Below are 17,115 nucleotides of genomic sequence, written 5' to 3'. Positions count from 1 at the left end.
CACATACCCCCACTCCACCCCTCTCCAAGACAAAGAGCCATCAGGGTTCCCTTCACTATGTTAAGTCCAAGGTCCTCCCAGCTCCCCCTAAGTCCAGGAAGGTGAGCAACCAAACTGACAAGGCTCACAGTGAGCCGGTCCATGCTGTAGAGTTCATGTTCATTGCCGTTGTCCTTGGATTCTCAGTCCTCCTCCACCATCAGCCACATTCAGAGAGTCCGGTTTGGTCCCCTGTTCCATCAGTCCCATTCCAACTGGACTTAGTGGTCTCCCGTTAGATCAGTCCCACCGTAAACGCACTCCTCACGGTCCTGACTTCCTTGCTCATGATCTCCCTCCTTTTGCTCCTCATCAGGACCTTGGGAGCTCAGTCCGGTGCTCCTATGTGGGGCTCTGTCATTTTCTCCATCTTTGTGAATCTCCTTCAGAATTACAGTACAGACTTCCTACTCAGGTTTAGGTGATTTGTTTTTAAAGTTTCAGTTCTTAACGGTTTTGTCTTTTAATTTTTATTACATGTATGAACTTACTTGTTTGTATGCATATGGATGTATGTGTGGTGTATTTGTGGCCTTGAAGAGGCAAGAGGTAGACTACTAGCTGTGTTTTATACGTGTACCTTGGGGGACAACCTGCAAGAACCAATTCTCTATGTCAACATTGTGGGGGCCAGGAATGCCTAATAAACCCTGCGACCTGATGACAAGTACCGTTATTCCTTGAGGTAAACAAATCTTACCTGCTAAAGTTTACACAATTCTATGCCTGTTAACAAATAATGTCATTAGCTTCAAAATTTAAAGAAAACAATAACAAAAAATATCAAAGAGCTATCCATTAATTTCCAACGCAATTTATTTTTATTCCAAGTTCAGGCGGACAATCCTAGCTTAAGACTTGACTAGCAGAAGTCAGTGGTGTTCAAATCTCTCTCTCCCTCTCTCTGCATTGTTTCCTTATATTCATTGTTAGAATTTTGCTCTAATTAACATCCAGAAAGAATAATGACTTCCGCAAAACGCAAGTTGTTCTCTGACCTCTAAATGAAGGCCATGACATATATACACTCACACCATAAGCATGTATACAAACAATAGACAAACACACACACAAACAAAAATATTTAAAAAGTTATTGAAAGTTAAGAATCATTACACAGTTGCACAAATCTAATGTAACTATACTGGAAATGAAAAAGTTGTTTCAATATCTCTCAGATAACATAAAATATTAAAAATTGGAACTTGAAGATACAGGTAATTTTCTGGATACTTTTCTCTGTCAAGGTCTATGTATCATGATACCAGATGCACCACTTAAAGCCCATTTACTTTGCTTTGCCTTGATGAGTTTGTTGCAAAGTGTCCTTGAGGAGTTATCAGATCAAATATAATTTATTTTTGTTGGTCTCACTTCTCATATGTGAAGGGACTAAATACCAACATAGGTTGGAAATCCGTATTAGCAGGGGCTATAAAGTTATTTAGTACTTAGCAGTTCAAAATTCTTATTACATAAAACAGAAGGCAGAGGTTGGATCTCACAGACAGAAACCTCAGCATACATGGTGGCCAGCCTATAAAGCCTGGGTTCAGAAGAGACACAACATCCCCAGAGCAAGCCAGCTAGGTTCAGTAATAGAGTCTAGGAGTTCTGGATTCAAGGAAAAGACTGAATGTGGATAAGGTATTGTGTATCAAGCCATTTGGGCCATATAGGAATGGAGAAATGTGCATGTGCACACTCATACACATGTCCAAAAAAGATGAACATACAACAGAGCCACACATTTTAAAAAAGTAGAGCAAATAGTAGACTACAGATTCTATGATTTAAGACCCTGGGCACTGCTGAGGACATTGCATAAACATTACCCATTTGGCTGAGTCGTCATCATCTATCCTCTGTTGCAGATTTTCTTTCTTTTTATTTGCAATTCCTTTTTTTATTTACCCATTCAAATATTTACACTTCCTTCCCTCCTCCCAGCTCCCCCACATCACCTCTCCCTCTCCCTCCCAGCTTGAGAGAGGACAGGGAATCCTGCCCTGTGGGAAGTCCAAGGCCCTCCCCCCTACATTCTATTTACATTGCTACCTCTGCCTACTGTCCTTTCTGTAAAAGTGAACCACTGCAAACTTTTGCTCAAGTAAAATCTATAATGTCACCTTACATGTAGTTGTACTAGGCCTCTAAGATTCTAATCTTACCTTAGTTTGCACAGTTAATCACAGTAGAGTGAATGAAAAGTTTTAAAATATTTTCAAAATCATTGTGCCATTAAGGGGAGGTTTGAGTGCCATAAGACTGAAGGGTAAGTTTTTAACATGCTTCAACAGAATGTAATATCCACAAAAAAATCCCCAGTAGTCAAAGCCAGTATTTTAGAAAGGGAACAGATTGGTTATTGCTTAATCAATTAACTGTTTGATTGGTTGAAACTATCCCCACAATAATAGGCTAAAAATTGTCAACATTACCTTTATGAATTTATTTTAAGAAAAAAAGAGACAAATTTGCTCTAGTTTAAAAAATGAATATGATTATATTGACTACTTTTTTCTAAAACATGATGAAACTAACTTGCTATATTAATAGCTATTTATCTTGAGAATTTGAAAGTAGGTCTCCTCCCTCCCGTGTGCAGCAAAAATTTCACTTTTTCTATGCTTATCACTGATGAAAGTTGGATACTAAGTTGATGGGTGTGGATCAGAAGTCATATTTGTGTGGTCATAGACTACTTCATGTTACATGCCTTTTTGACAGATGCCAAGGATTTGGCCACAAAACAGCAGAAGCATTGTTATGGAAACACTTGATAAAGCATTTGAGATATATTCCAGTGCTGATGTAGCACACTTTATGAAAATAAGATATATGCGATTCTATAAGCCCTTTTAAAATTGAAAATAAATTCTTCTCTCATATAACAAAAGCATCCTGACCCAGTTTCTCCTCCCTCCACTTCTCCAAGCTCTCTCACAATTCCCCTCCCTTCCAGATGCAGTCTTTTTCCATTTCCCTTCAGAGAGGAGCATGACTTTAAGAGACAATAACAACACAGAACAAAACAAAATACGAAGATACAATAAGACAAGGCAAAAGAGCTATAGGCATTCCTACCACTAGAAGCCTTTAAGTTACCTCCCAACTTGGGTGTGGCCTCTTATACTATACATGCCAATGTAAAGCACGTATCTGGCCTCTGTTTTTCCTGCTGCAGGATTCAGTTGCTGTTTCCCATTCTAGCATGTACTGAATTGATTTAATTGCTTTTAATTTGTCAAACCACACATATTTATTAATATTTCACAAGCACCAAGGCAGGGAAACGTAAGTGGCTCAGGATTGTTTGTGGCACCAGTTGTTCCTCTAGTCGTGACTCTACAGCCATGACACCTGCTGGAAAATAAAGATTATTACAATTTACCAAATTTCATAACAGGTAATTAATATATCAATAAACTTGAAACATACATAATTTTTAAATTGCCTCTTTTTCTGGCTATGAGATTCGGTTGCTGTTCCCCATTCCAGCAGATGATTATGGTCTGTGAGTCTACCCCTAAATAAATAACCTTTCATTATACTCAATTCTGAACTAGTGTGGGAATTATTTTATAGCGTTTTTCTTCACAAAAGCCCTAATATTGAATCTTTAAAAGGCAACCCAATGAGAAAAAGTGTATCTAAAAAGGCAAAAGAGTCAGTGATATACCCACTCCCCTGTTAGATAAAAGTATTTTCAAATCTTGCTATTGAATATGTTCATTCTCATATAAACAGGGAAAGTGAGTCTAGATAACCAATAGTCTAAATATCCAAATATATATTATAGTCTATTTCAATAATCAGTTTTAATGCCTGGGAAACAATAGAATGGCAGAGGGCTTAGATTGCCATTCAAATGACCCGTGTTCAGTTGCATCTGCCATCAGACACACACACACACACACACACACACAGACAAACACACACACACACACACACACACACATACTTAAGTGTTTCTTTAAATTTTATATAACATGAACCTCATTTTGCCCACATGACTGGTTTCTCAATTGCTTTTGAACTCCTCAAAGCTCTTTCCTAATTTTTTTTAATTTGGAAAACATTTCTATCTGATAACATGTAACAAGCTATAAAAATATGTATATCTTATTTTTTATTTAAAAAATATTTAGACATTGTCCTTGGCTTCTCTTTGGATTCTACTATGCATACTGGCTTTGGGGAGCCTGGCCTGTCTGGATGCTCACCTTCCTGGACCTCGATGGAGGGGGGAGAAACTTGGACTTCCCACAGGGCAGGGAGCCCTTACTGCTCTCTGGACAGGAGAGGGAGGGGGAGGGGAGTAAATGGGAGACGGGGAGGAGGCAGAAATTTTTAATAAAAATAAAAAAAAATGTTCAGACAATATTATGGAGATCTCTGGGTAAAATGAGAATTAGATGATACATGAGAAGGAAAACCTAAACCCCAGCCACTGTGAGCCCACATATAGTCATCCAGCTAAGGAACAAAAAATTTATTCTTTTGAGATTCATGCTATGATTTTGTTAAAGTTTGAATAAAGGGTCAGTACATGATAAACTGTATTTTAGATTTCCAATTAAACATAATAAGTTTTTCATAAATGTAAAGAAATTACATATTTCCCACAGCCCATTCAACCTGATACTTAATGTATTTTTCTAAAACTAGCCCAAGCCCTACTCCTTTTCCCATAATTATGGATAATGGCTGCACAAATTAATGTTGTTAAAAATGATTTTCAAAGGATAAAGGGTACTGATGATAATTTTACTACATCATTTAAAACTGGGACATGTTCATTGATCGTCTGAGCTGACTGCTAACATTTAGACAGAGGAAAGGAACAAAAGTTAAAGCAAAGCTATTTCAAACTTCAACACAAATAAAATAAAGCAATATTTATTGCATTAAATTTCTTTTATTAATAAGTTTTATTTTTGTTTATGTTAATGGTTAAAATTGCTATCTCTGCAATGTCCATCTCGACACCTAGTATTTCTGATTAAATGATTCATAATGTCAGAAAAAGACAAAGTTAAACAGATACTTAAGACAAACTTTCGAATCAATATTGGATTTACAATTTATTATGCCACTGTTATTTGTGATTGTAGAAATAAAACTGGAGACTCAGAAATGCTGCGCATACTAACTACATTTGTGAAATATAATAGGCTTTCAATGGAAAGAAAAACATTTTCACATGCGCCACCAACAAAGGCTAGGAATGTTCTGATTCTTCATGATGCTTTTTCTCAAGCTTGTTACTGTCAGCTCTCTGATCTTTAAAAATTTCTCTCCAAAGATTCCAGCATTTTTTCCCCAGTTTTGTTGCTCTTGTCTTACTCTCAGCTAGGATACAGCTAATCTATGAAGAGGCATCTCAATAATAAACTTTATCATGGCTTCAACCGTGGATCACATGTTCCTTTCGGTCCTGTAATTATAGCGTTGTTTTGCAAGAGACTATGGTATTAGAGCAGTCCTCTTTTGTCCTGCATTTTTCAGTACTGCACTCCTCATCTCCTCCTGCTGTACACACTCCTTCCATACACTAAGTTGTCAGAGAGTCATCTTCTATAGAACTGTAGAATATCTGCTAAAATGAAAAGTATGTAATAAAAATTTCACATAAGTTAGAGTTACTAACAACATGGTCATATTATGACTAATTTCTGTTATGTACAACTTATTTCAACTATTTCTGAATAGCTGATGGACAAGCAGTAATTTATAGATACTAAGAATTGTAGTTGTAAATTCTGGAAGAGTGTCAAAAGTGGAAAAGAAGATCAAAAGAGGGCAAAGAGGAAGAAAAGAAGGAAAGGGGCAAGAAAAGGAGAAAGGAAGGAGAGGGATATTAAACCATTGACCATGGAAGTAGACCTAAATATAAATTCATAATTATCACCATTTTTACTGTTGTTGTTAAATAGTACTTCCATTAAAATGAGAAAAGAGGAAAAAAACTAAATTCCAAATATTTTGCTTACATATATACTTACTACATATGTGGAGGATATATGGAGTCAATCATATGAAATTTTATCTAACAATCTAACATGGTGCAAATTAATAAACTTATATGAATATCTATTAAATTTAATGCTAGGAATTATCATATTAGTGTTAGTTTCCTAAGTCTGTTGTCTGCATATTGATAATAAAATACACAGGCACAAAGATGTTCATAAGTTCAAAACCTTATAGCCAAAAATTAGGTAAAAATGTATCCTCTAATATATTAACACTATTTTATCTGAGAGACAATGTGATTTTCATATATAAACATACACATAGCTTTGATTGTTCTGTTGTGTGTTTGTTGAAAGAATGCATGAGGCAATTATGATGACTTCTTTTCATGATTCAAGTTTATACTGTGTTTGAACTGTATCATACCTTGGATTCTAAGCAGACTGGTTCCTATTGGTGGTGTTGACATTGAGCCACAGCAAAGCTCCATTCTGATAAATGAATGCAGTGAATTATATATGCTGATTGCTCAGGCAAATACATATTTTAAACACAGTTATAAAAATATCATGCATTTCAAAAGAGAGTACATTTTTTTTTATTTAAACTCTCATTCGAAATGAGTGTGTTTCTGTCATTTACTGACCCGAGGTATCTCCTTAAGAAATTCAAAGCAGTTCATAAAATATTCAATATTTTAATGGTCATTATCAATTTGTTAAATATACTACCACCAGTAATTAAAAAAATATTTTATGATAAAAACATTATACAAAACAAAAGCAGCAGTAACGTTGAAATAGCAAAGAAAATTTGCAGAGACTACACTTCCTAAGCAGCCTGCTAGAATCCACTTTTGAGCTAAGAATAGGGCAAGACTAATGCCATCCAAGAGTTATAGTCTTGTGGCTGAATGATGGGTAATCCATATTTTTGCCTGGAGAAATAGTGAGTCAAGAAGTGAGAGTATGGTACTTAGAAAGAATAAACTATTAACTAGAAATAAAATCAATTTCTATGATATATTAATAATCACTGTGTCTGTCCAAAAAGAAAATTGTATATTTGCCAATTTGGTTGAAGATTTGCAGAGAATCTACCATTTTGTGCATCATGATTATGTAGGATGTTGATTTTCAGGTACCTCATAAGGAGTGTTCACTCCATTGGAACCCTGAGTCTAGTCACAAGAAGCCTGGGACAGGCGCTTAACTAAGCCATAGAAATGTTATTATCTATCTTTCTTGAGCTAATTTAATCTACGATTCAGTTTTGTAAAGTTGAGCAAGAAATATGTCAGCCATTTCTTGAACTTTACTTGGTACATATGATCAGTTTTACTGTTAAAATTTTTTTTTTGAAGGAGGGGAGGGAAGGGGAAGGAGGAGGGGAGGGAGGGGGGAGGAGGGGGGAAGGAGATGGAAATTTTTAAATATAAAAAAAAAAAACCTGAGAAAAAAAATTGCTTTTACTATGGATATATATTCATGATACCATTTTAAACAATAATAAAGTTAACTTATTCAGTCAATTAAAGTAGGAAGTATGAGCTTAATTATGACTCTGAACTTTTTCTTTTTTCTTTTTTTTTTTTGCTTTTTCGAGACAGGGTTTCCCTGTAGGTTCTAGAGCTTGTCCTGGAACTAGCTCTTGTAGACCAGGCTGGCCTCGAACTCAGAGATCCACCTGCCTCTGCCTCCCGAGTGCTGGGATTAAAGGCGTACACCACCACCGCCTGGCTCTGAACTTTCTTCTTAAGTGTGGAATCTAATTTCATTGTTTTGTAGAATTAAGTTTCCTTGACACTGAAATGGTAGGTGGGAAAATAGTCCTTTATTCAAATACAAACCTGATAAATATTTGTAAATTATCGAACTAGCCTATTTCTGTGAAATCACAAAACTCCACCATTAGAAATCATCACTAAAGAGAAAAGGACATTTAAAGAAACTTTCCAAAAGTCATATTTAAAGTTGTAGGGAGATGTGTAACTGAAGAACTATTAATAAAGGAATATGGAGGCTTGAGTGGGATAAATGTTAGGTTTAAATTTCAATTCTAACATGTTAATTATTTAATCTATATACCTTCATTTTGTTTACTTTTTAACTAGCTCTTGTAGACCACTCTGGCCTCAAACTTACAAAGCTCTGCCTGCCTCTGCCTCCCGAGTGTTAAGATTAAAAGTGTGTGCCACCAATGCCAACTATTTATAACTCAATGGAATTAAAGTAGCATATGCACAAATACTACAGTAAAAATGGCAAAAGATTATGTATTTTGTATGTGTTTTGTGTCGTCCATTTTTCTTACTGAAACTTGTTATTATAATAAGAACTGTGGCTTTTGTAGAAAAGGGATTATTTATGCTTCTGTTGGCATGTTTTATTTTGCTTGTGCTAATTAGGAAAATGAGCTGCATATAAGCAAAGTAAGCAGCAAATATCTTACTAAGTTATGGAGACAGAGTCATGGGATTATTCATACTACATCTAACCAGACTTTAATATATATGTTCAGTCTGATTTTGCCTTGAATTTTGAATAGTTACATAAAAACTTAAAGTAGCTTAACAAGACAGTAGAAATTCTTCAATGGAGACGCAGCAGCTCAGAGTTATCATTTGACATATTTTATTACTACTTTCTATTCCCAGTAGGAAATTACTCAACTCTAATGTTAAAACCCAAGCTTATAAATGATGTTTATTAGAGAATAACAACTCCTTTTTTTTCTTTCTGTAAACTCCCTTCCTTGTCTTGGAACGAGTTCAGTCTGTCACTGCTAAAAAGCAACAGACATTAGCAATATGTTGTGAAACAAGATGAAGAGAAAAAAAAAGAAAGCAAAAGAAAAAGGAAAGACAGCAAATAACCTAAAATTAAGATCAACAGTAATTATTTGTAATTATTTATATTTTATTGAAATACAATACAGGCAATGGATAGAAAACTTGATTTCAAATTAGAATATATTTAAAGATAGATATTCAAGCATGTATGAATTGGATTTCTATATAAGATACATACATGGCTTGTATCCATGGCTTGTATCTTCCACTGGGTTCTATGAATTCATAGTTATGTAAGTAAAAAACTGTTTGTGCAGAAAGAAAGCTATCAAGGATTTTTAAGATTAGCATTACCACTATTATGTTTGTTGGTACTGTTTTCAGTGGTAATTAGACACTTCAGTGGTCAGTTTAGGTATCCATTTTTATAGGACAGACTAATAGACTCTTTTGAAAAAGAGATGATAATGCAGTAATTAAAATTTTTTCACAAATTCTTAACATACTTACTTAATACTCCAAATTAATATAAATGATTCTTTGTTAAGTAACTAGGGTCTGTATAAGAGAAATGTGCATTCTGTTTCATGAGAATTTTTGAAGATTTCGAAATTTTTGTTTTTTGAATTTTGTGGTTTCAGAGAAATGTCAATGATATGTTACTATCATTAATTTATCTTGATAATAGTATTTTTTCTCTTTCAATCACTGAGTAGAATTATTTTACAGACTTGCGAGTGGTCCATTCCCTATTCTAGGGACATTTCAATCTCTTTGGAAGAGAACACCTCATTTGAGGAATTGTCTCCATCTGATTGGCATACATCATATGTGGAGGACATTTTCTTGACTGAAGAGTAGCGTGAGAGGGCCCATCCTCTTGTGGTTAATGTTATCCTTTTTCAGGTGGACCTGGTATTTATAAGATTGGTGTCTGTGAATCAGCAAAAGAAGGCCAGAATACAATGTTCCTCCTAGGATTCTGCCTCAAGCTTCTGCTTGAAATTCCACCCTTGACTTTAGTAGATGATGGGCTATGTAACATAAAAAATGAAAGAAACTTTTTCTCCAAAGTTTTTGGTCAGTGCTTATGGTATCATTAAATGAAAGTGAAAACATACTCACAGGAATCTATTGATACATAGTGGTAATATTCCTTGAAAACTAACCAGGAATATATTTCTGAGCATAGGACCAATACATGTTTATGTTTATAAAAGATGACAAGGCTTCTTTATAATGGCTCTCCTATTTGTTTATTATAATAATTGTATGGCAATGATAAATAACAGCATTTCTTGCCATACTCAGACACATACTGTCATTGTAAATTTAACCATCGACAAGAAGCCAACAGCAGCATCTTGCAGTCCATGTGCTTTGTGTATATGTGATATAACATAAAGGTTTGGGGATGTCTACATTCACCCAATGTATCTCCATGAGATAAGAACTTCTTAGCCTTTATACAACTCTTTAACCTCACATTAAAGAACTCATCTTCCACTTTCACACAAATAGAAAAAAGCCACAGTAATATCTAGCTAGCTTTGACTTAGAGTTTGTAAAAGAAAAGGGAAAGAATTTCCCAAGCTTTAAAGCATGGTCTCTAGGTGAAGATCCTTATACTCTGGCCAATATCTGATGCTGACTGCATCTGGGCAATAACCCTGGCTTATTCCTACTCCCCATGTTTTCAGGGTGCAGATAATTAAGCTGTCTGATTATCAGGCAATCTGAAAAAAATCCTTGACTCTAAGTATCTGAAGTTGAAATGGTCCCAGAAAAAAAAACCTGAGTGGGACTACCCTTCTTCTACCCTATGTCAGAGTTCCTGTTTCTGGAATCATTTCCTGAAGATAGCTTGCATACTGGTAGCTCTTCCTTCTCATTTGCTGATTTTACAGTGCTGTTTCCTTGTAGCCTTGCTTGTGGTTCCAGTGAGGCATGACACTCAGCATTTCTGTTTTTTTAAATTTCCTCTAAATAGAGGGCCCAGGTAAAATCTTCCTGCGATTTTTTTTTATTTGATTTGCTTACTGATTATTTCAGGTTATTACTCTTTCAGATATTCAGAAATTTTACAAATGTATTTCTAGATGCAAACTCTTGATGAGGCATATGACTTAAGTATATTTCTCTGTCTAAACCTTTGTCTTTTAATTCTTTCAGCCAAGTATTTGGGGAATATATTTTCATGCTGTCATTAGCTTGATTTCTATTAACACACAGTATGTTTAGGTGATTTATTTATAAACACTTCCCTAATCTGTCTTAAGTAGTATGCTAAAAACTTTTAAGGTTTTCATACTCTACATTGATCATGTGAATTAATTATCTTTAACATATGAGGTACAGATGAATTTTCTTGTGTGTGTCTGTGTGCATGTGTATGATATGTTCACACATGTGTGTGCAAGTTGTTGCTGTTGTGTTCATTTGCAAGCATGTGGAGGCCATTAGGTGACTCCCAGAATCCTACTCTATCTCTCAGATTTTCTTCCATAAGTCAGGGTGTGTAAGCGAACATGAAAGTGGCTGTCTATTGGCTAGCTTGAGAGAGCTACCTATCCCTTAGAGTATAAGTGTTTCAAGACATGCCACACTTGGCTTTATACATGGCTAATGGGGATCTGAATGGGGTCTTTGGTGTACCCAGAAAGATCTCTAACCCTCTCTGCCATCTCCCCAGCCGGGAAATTGTCTTTCATTGCATGGGAAAAATCCACATTCTTAGAAGACGTTTGTTGAAAACCCTATCTGTTTTCCATTGAATTATCTTGTTCTTATGTTCAAAATCAATTATCAAAGATCCGGAAGTTACAGAGAACATTGGAAGAAAGAATGATAGGTTCAAAGAAGTGAGGATGATGGGGAAAAACTAAAATGGGAATACATGACTACTGTCAGAAAGTATATGATTAAATATCTGCATTAGGGTTGACTGTAAACAAATATAGGGAAGTCACTCTATATTCCCGAGCAGGTACAGAAAAGAGCACAAGCAAATAATTTAAAGTAGGATTACAAATTAGTGTGGGAGGGACCATTACAACTTGGCTTGCCCAGAGAAGCAATTGGGGTAAATCCTGTTTGTTCATTTGTGCTGCTTACTGCTGATCACCTGTATCCTACATAAAATATGAACTAGTCTCAGGTTTGCATTCGTGTCTCAAGTTTCCATTTTATTTAAATTCACAATTATTAAACAGAAATGTTTAATTATTTAATTTCAAACACTGTATAATAATTTTTTTCTTAATATGCATAATGATGAGTACCCTACACTCATATTTCATTTGAAGCCATTTTGGAATTTCTTCATATTACCTTTTCACTTTCAATTTTCCCCAGCTGAATTGAAAAATCATTTAATCATTTTCTCAGACTTTTCTGGTTATTAAGGTACAAAAAGAAATGAATAACAAGACTACCACCATGCCCTGGACAGATAATTATTAAGTGTCCAGCAATTCAGCAGTATATATTTGGAGTAGGGGAGACGAGGAAGATAGATAGGCAGTTTCAGATTTTGAATATATTTGCTTTCCTAAAACTCCTTTTCAAAGTAGGAAGCAGACAATATCAAGTTAATAACAGAGATAATTATAGTAATAGTTTAAATTTACATTTACAATAGAAACAATAGAATTAAGGGCTAAAAACCAAGTCATAAATATGACAATTTAATCTGTAGATAATATTTATTAGAAAGGGATAACTCCAAGAGAGACTTTAAAAGCATGTGGTATTTATCTTACATTATCTGCATAGATAGAACAGGGAAAATAATCCAGCGCCATGCATGGGCCACTGAATTAACCACTGACTGGCTGAAAAGAGACATAAATTGGAAAGCAGATGGAAACATGAAGACAATGATAACCTCACAAGCATCAACATTAATACCACCACCACCTCAGGGTCTGAGTAGCCATATGGGCCAATTTAGATTTTATTTAAAAATACTTTCATGATGAAAGTGGAAGTTCAAAGAGTATTAGATATTAATGATGCTATTTGTTAAAATGTGAGTGAATGTTCAGGTTGAGCCTCAGGTATGGAATGTCAGGGGTGGTGTTGGAGAGATTGAATAGCATTCAAGAGTACATAGCGATCTTTCAGAGAGTAAAGCTCTAAGCATCTATGTTAGTTGTCTCCTGATGACCTGTAATTGATCTCTAACTCCAAGTCCTTCGGGATCAGTTGCCCCTTGCTTCAAAAATCACATGTATTTACAGGCACAGATCTTGAAAAATATGCTCACAGATACATATTTTTAAAGGTTGCCAGAAAAAAAGTTTTTTTTTTTTTAACACAAATCACTTTCAATTATCATAGAATATTCATTTCATTTGAACATCTACTTGATGGCATTGATCCAAAGTTTATGGGGTCAAAATGACTGGGGGATTTAGTGGATTGGCACAAAGAAGACAGTCTAGTTTTAATTTTGACATTTCAAAAAAGGACCTGATCCTAAGACATGTGTGGTTTTATCTGCTCTGAGGCATGGTGCATTGAAGTCAGAGTTATTAACATGAAGGCTTTTGGAAATTGATTACTCTTTCTCCGTAATTATCTTTTAGAAATTTAAGTGGATTTCTTCCCTGCTTCTGCTTAGCCAATGAAAACAGTGAATAGGTCTTCTCTGACTCCTTCCTGAACATTTAACTTAAGTTCACATCCCAATGCACCTGTGCATTTTGACACTCTCTTATTGAGAAAGTTTATAACGATAACAAACAAAAACCACTTTTCCTTGAATTCTTTCCTCATTGCATCTCAGATGCAGTGAAGATTCCTTACCTTAAGACCTGTGGAGCAAATAGCACATTTACAGAATGAGCCAGGCCAGGTGTGTGAGATGATCCCATCCAGCATTATTTTTGGTGACACTTCTGTTATCATCCTCAAACCCTTACTTCTCTTGTCTTTTGTAAAACACTTCCACACCTATCACGGTGGGGTCTAATGACTCTAGTACTAATCATTTCACTATAATAAGCCATTGGGTTGTAAATGTTTGCTAGAGTTGTTTGTTTTGTTTTTCTTTCTGAATTTTTTTTATCATATTTTCCAGAATTGTTATAACAATTGATAACCGTCAGGTATTTCTGGCCCTCATGCTTGTTAGGATTACTAAAACCTGAGACTTCCCTGTAATCACAATATCATTGGGAACTGAAATGCCTTTTTCCTAGTGAGAGAATTTAATTGTGGCATTCAGGTCTACCAAAGTATACTTTCTTGCAGCCAGGAGAAATGTTGAGAAGAATGGTGTTTTATCCTGGACCCTTGAAGTGGCACAAAAATAAACAAACCAAAAACTGGGAAAAAGCATAACAACATATCAACAAACACGTCACAGAATAGCAGCAGGGGCACAACATAATAGCGGTTAAATTCAATCAAGTATGTGTCTGTTTCTCATATGGTATGTGGCTTGATTATTACCCCATTGCTATGAAAAAGCACATAAAGCAAAAAGCAGTTTAGGAAACCAAGGATTTACCTTTGGAATAGATTAGTACATAGATATAATAGTTTAGTATATAGATGCTATAAATGAGTACATAGATACAGTACATTACAGTAGGGGAATCCTAGTGGCAGCAATCTGGAATAGTCGGTCAAATTACTGCTGTCTGGAGAAGCAAAGAGTGATTATTGCTAGAGCTCAGCTAATTTTCTATTTTAAATTATTTATTTCAGGATCTCAGGCCATGGTGCTCACACTTTTTGGTTGTGTCTTCTCATTGAAATTACCCTAATTGAGACAGTTTCTCACTGCAATGGCCAGTAGATACTGTAATCTAAGTAACCCTTCACAGACATGGACAGAGGCTTCCTTTCCAGAAAACTCTGGGTCCTGTCAAGTTAACATTCAGGGTTAACTATCACAGAATATTAGTTTTACTGTGTCTCAGAGAAATTTAGAAACTATTATGAGGGACACAGTTGAATTAGAAGATGTGGTACTTGCAGAACTGTGTGCATATCTAGAAGCATTGACATATGAAATTTACAGTAGAGGAGGAGTTTTAATTTCTTATGATATAAAAGAGATTGTATTTTATAAATACTTAATGAGGAGGGCAGAAAACACAATGCTACTGGCATATCTTAGCCACAGTTGACCCACGACTACTCAAGTAAAGAAAGTGAACTTCAAGGGAAAAAGAAAGTTGCACACAGATTAATGCTTCTACAAGCCTAATTAACAGTCTTGATGGTGATATTTTTTCAGTGAGAGTCTCTCTTCCAAAATGACTTTAATCTGTGTCAAGTTAACATGAAAAAAATAAATATTACACAGATGGTTAAATACTGCCTTTCTGCATGTACAAACAAATTTATATTAGATTCTCAAGAAGTACAGAGAGTACGCACACAGACTAGTCATGCACACACACAAAGACACAACTTGCTGACATACACACAAACAGTATTTGCATATTTCTGTTTGAAAAATAGAATATTTACATAATTTTCCCTTGCCTTTCTTGTGTGAGGTAAAAAGCTTTTCATACTGACTTAATGGTCAGCATGTAGTGGCAAGTAAAGATATGGCAGACATGCAGTCATAGCACAGTAAAGCTAGTAACAGGCAGGGTTCTCTAATGCAAGTACTTCAATCTGGAACCCAGGGGTGTTTATTAGATATTACAGGGGCCATTAGTTAGCTATCCCACATAGGAGATCTCTGTAGTCAAGCAGTCTTGGGATGTAAACATTAATGAAGAGAACATGCATTTGCTAGTATTTTTATGTTCTGAACCATCATTCATGAATACTCATACTCAATTTTTCAAGAGAATCTTTTTTTTTTGAGACTGGTCCATGTGGGTTATAGCATTATTAACTTCCCAAGTCCCAATAAGTTTTGATGCCCTTGACTAGATGTGTCTAATCACAATACACACTCACTAAGGAATTCACTAATTCAGTGCTTCCTGTTTTCCCAACAAGAGAATGGGAAAACAAGACTCTCCTCAGGGTAAGGAATAAAGGCTGTGGAAAACTGAAAAACATTCATCTCTGGTCAGGAAGACATGTGTGCCCCCCAGATGAATGAAGATTGTTGCTATTTATCTGCTGACAGTTTTCTAAAATATGTAAGTTGCTTTTCTCTTTTCTAACTCTACACATCTGATGAGTACAGAAAAGTATTTATCCTTTTTGATACAAAACTCATTATGAGACATAGTGTGACTGAAGAGACTTCTGAGAACCAACCATGGCAAAGAGTACATGAATATTTTGTAAGTAGACCCTGGACTTTGAGCATCCGATGACCTTCTCTTACTTGAAAGGATTCCATTAGCTGTGGACTATGGGCCATTAAGTTGGGATATTTTCTTCTGGGTAGTAGGCATTCAAGACTTTCCTAGAATATTTGTGACATTATTCTTCCTTGGTAGGGTTATTCTTTTGCTATGTTATGAGGGCTGTGTCCCTCTGAAAATCCACGAGTTATGAACTGAAGTGCCTAGGGCCACATCTGTGCTGGAACATTCCTTTCTTTACCAGGACCCAGCAATTTTGCTGAGGGCCACTACTCCATTAGCCTGTGCACCTGAGTGGTTATGTGAGCAGAGAGTTCTGTCCATAATGGGCACATAATGAGCAGTAAATAATTTTCAGCTATTTTAAGATATCGAGGCCAATGTTTCCTTTGTTTTTAACCTGCCCTAGCAGACATTCTGATATCTTGTCAGACATTGGTTTCAATGTGCTTATCATCACAGATACTTTCTATTAAAGATATGTCTTATTTTATAAAAAAAAGACTTGCTTAACTTCCAAATGATTAAAATTCATCTTCTTGGCTTCAGTTTTTCTTTTCTTCTAATTTGGTAAATAGCCAGGTTGTCCGTCGTTTTCCACTGGGTTCTCTGGAGTCCGTCTGTTAACACAGACTTTCAGATATTCAGAGTTCTGTAGACAGCTTAAATGTCTACTATCCACCCATAGGAATTGAGGTCCTTCAAAATATGTGGATGTTGATGTTGTTGTTTAAACAGATTTGGTCATACTACTGTCCAAATGAGATAACATTACATTTTAGGTGTTTCCCATTGATTACAGTGTGGTAACAGAGATGAAAATGCATGCCTTCCAAAAATAGATAGATAGCAAGGGACCATTTCCTCCAGGTTGCTGAGATAAGCTCAAGCACTGTCTTTGTGACCTAAAGAAAAGGCCCATCAAACAATTTTTAACAACAATTCTTTGCCTTATAAATGATGAGTTAAAATGTTCCATTCCTTGACCAGTTGGGATAAAAGTTCCCCTCATGACAT

Source organism: Arvicola amphibius, chromosome 11 (genome assembly GCF_903992535.2).
Source record: "Arvicola amphibius chromosome 11, mArvAmp1.2, whole genome shotgun sequence".
Lineage (NCBI taxonomy): Eukaryota > Metazoa > Chordata > Mammalia > Rodentia > Cricetidae > Arvicola > Arvicola amphibius.
The sequence above is the reverse complement of the archived record's forward strand: the minus strand, read 5'-3'. Positions refer to the sequence as shown.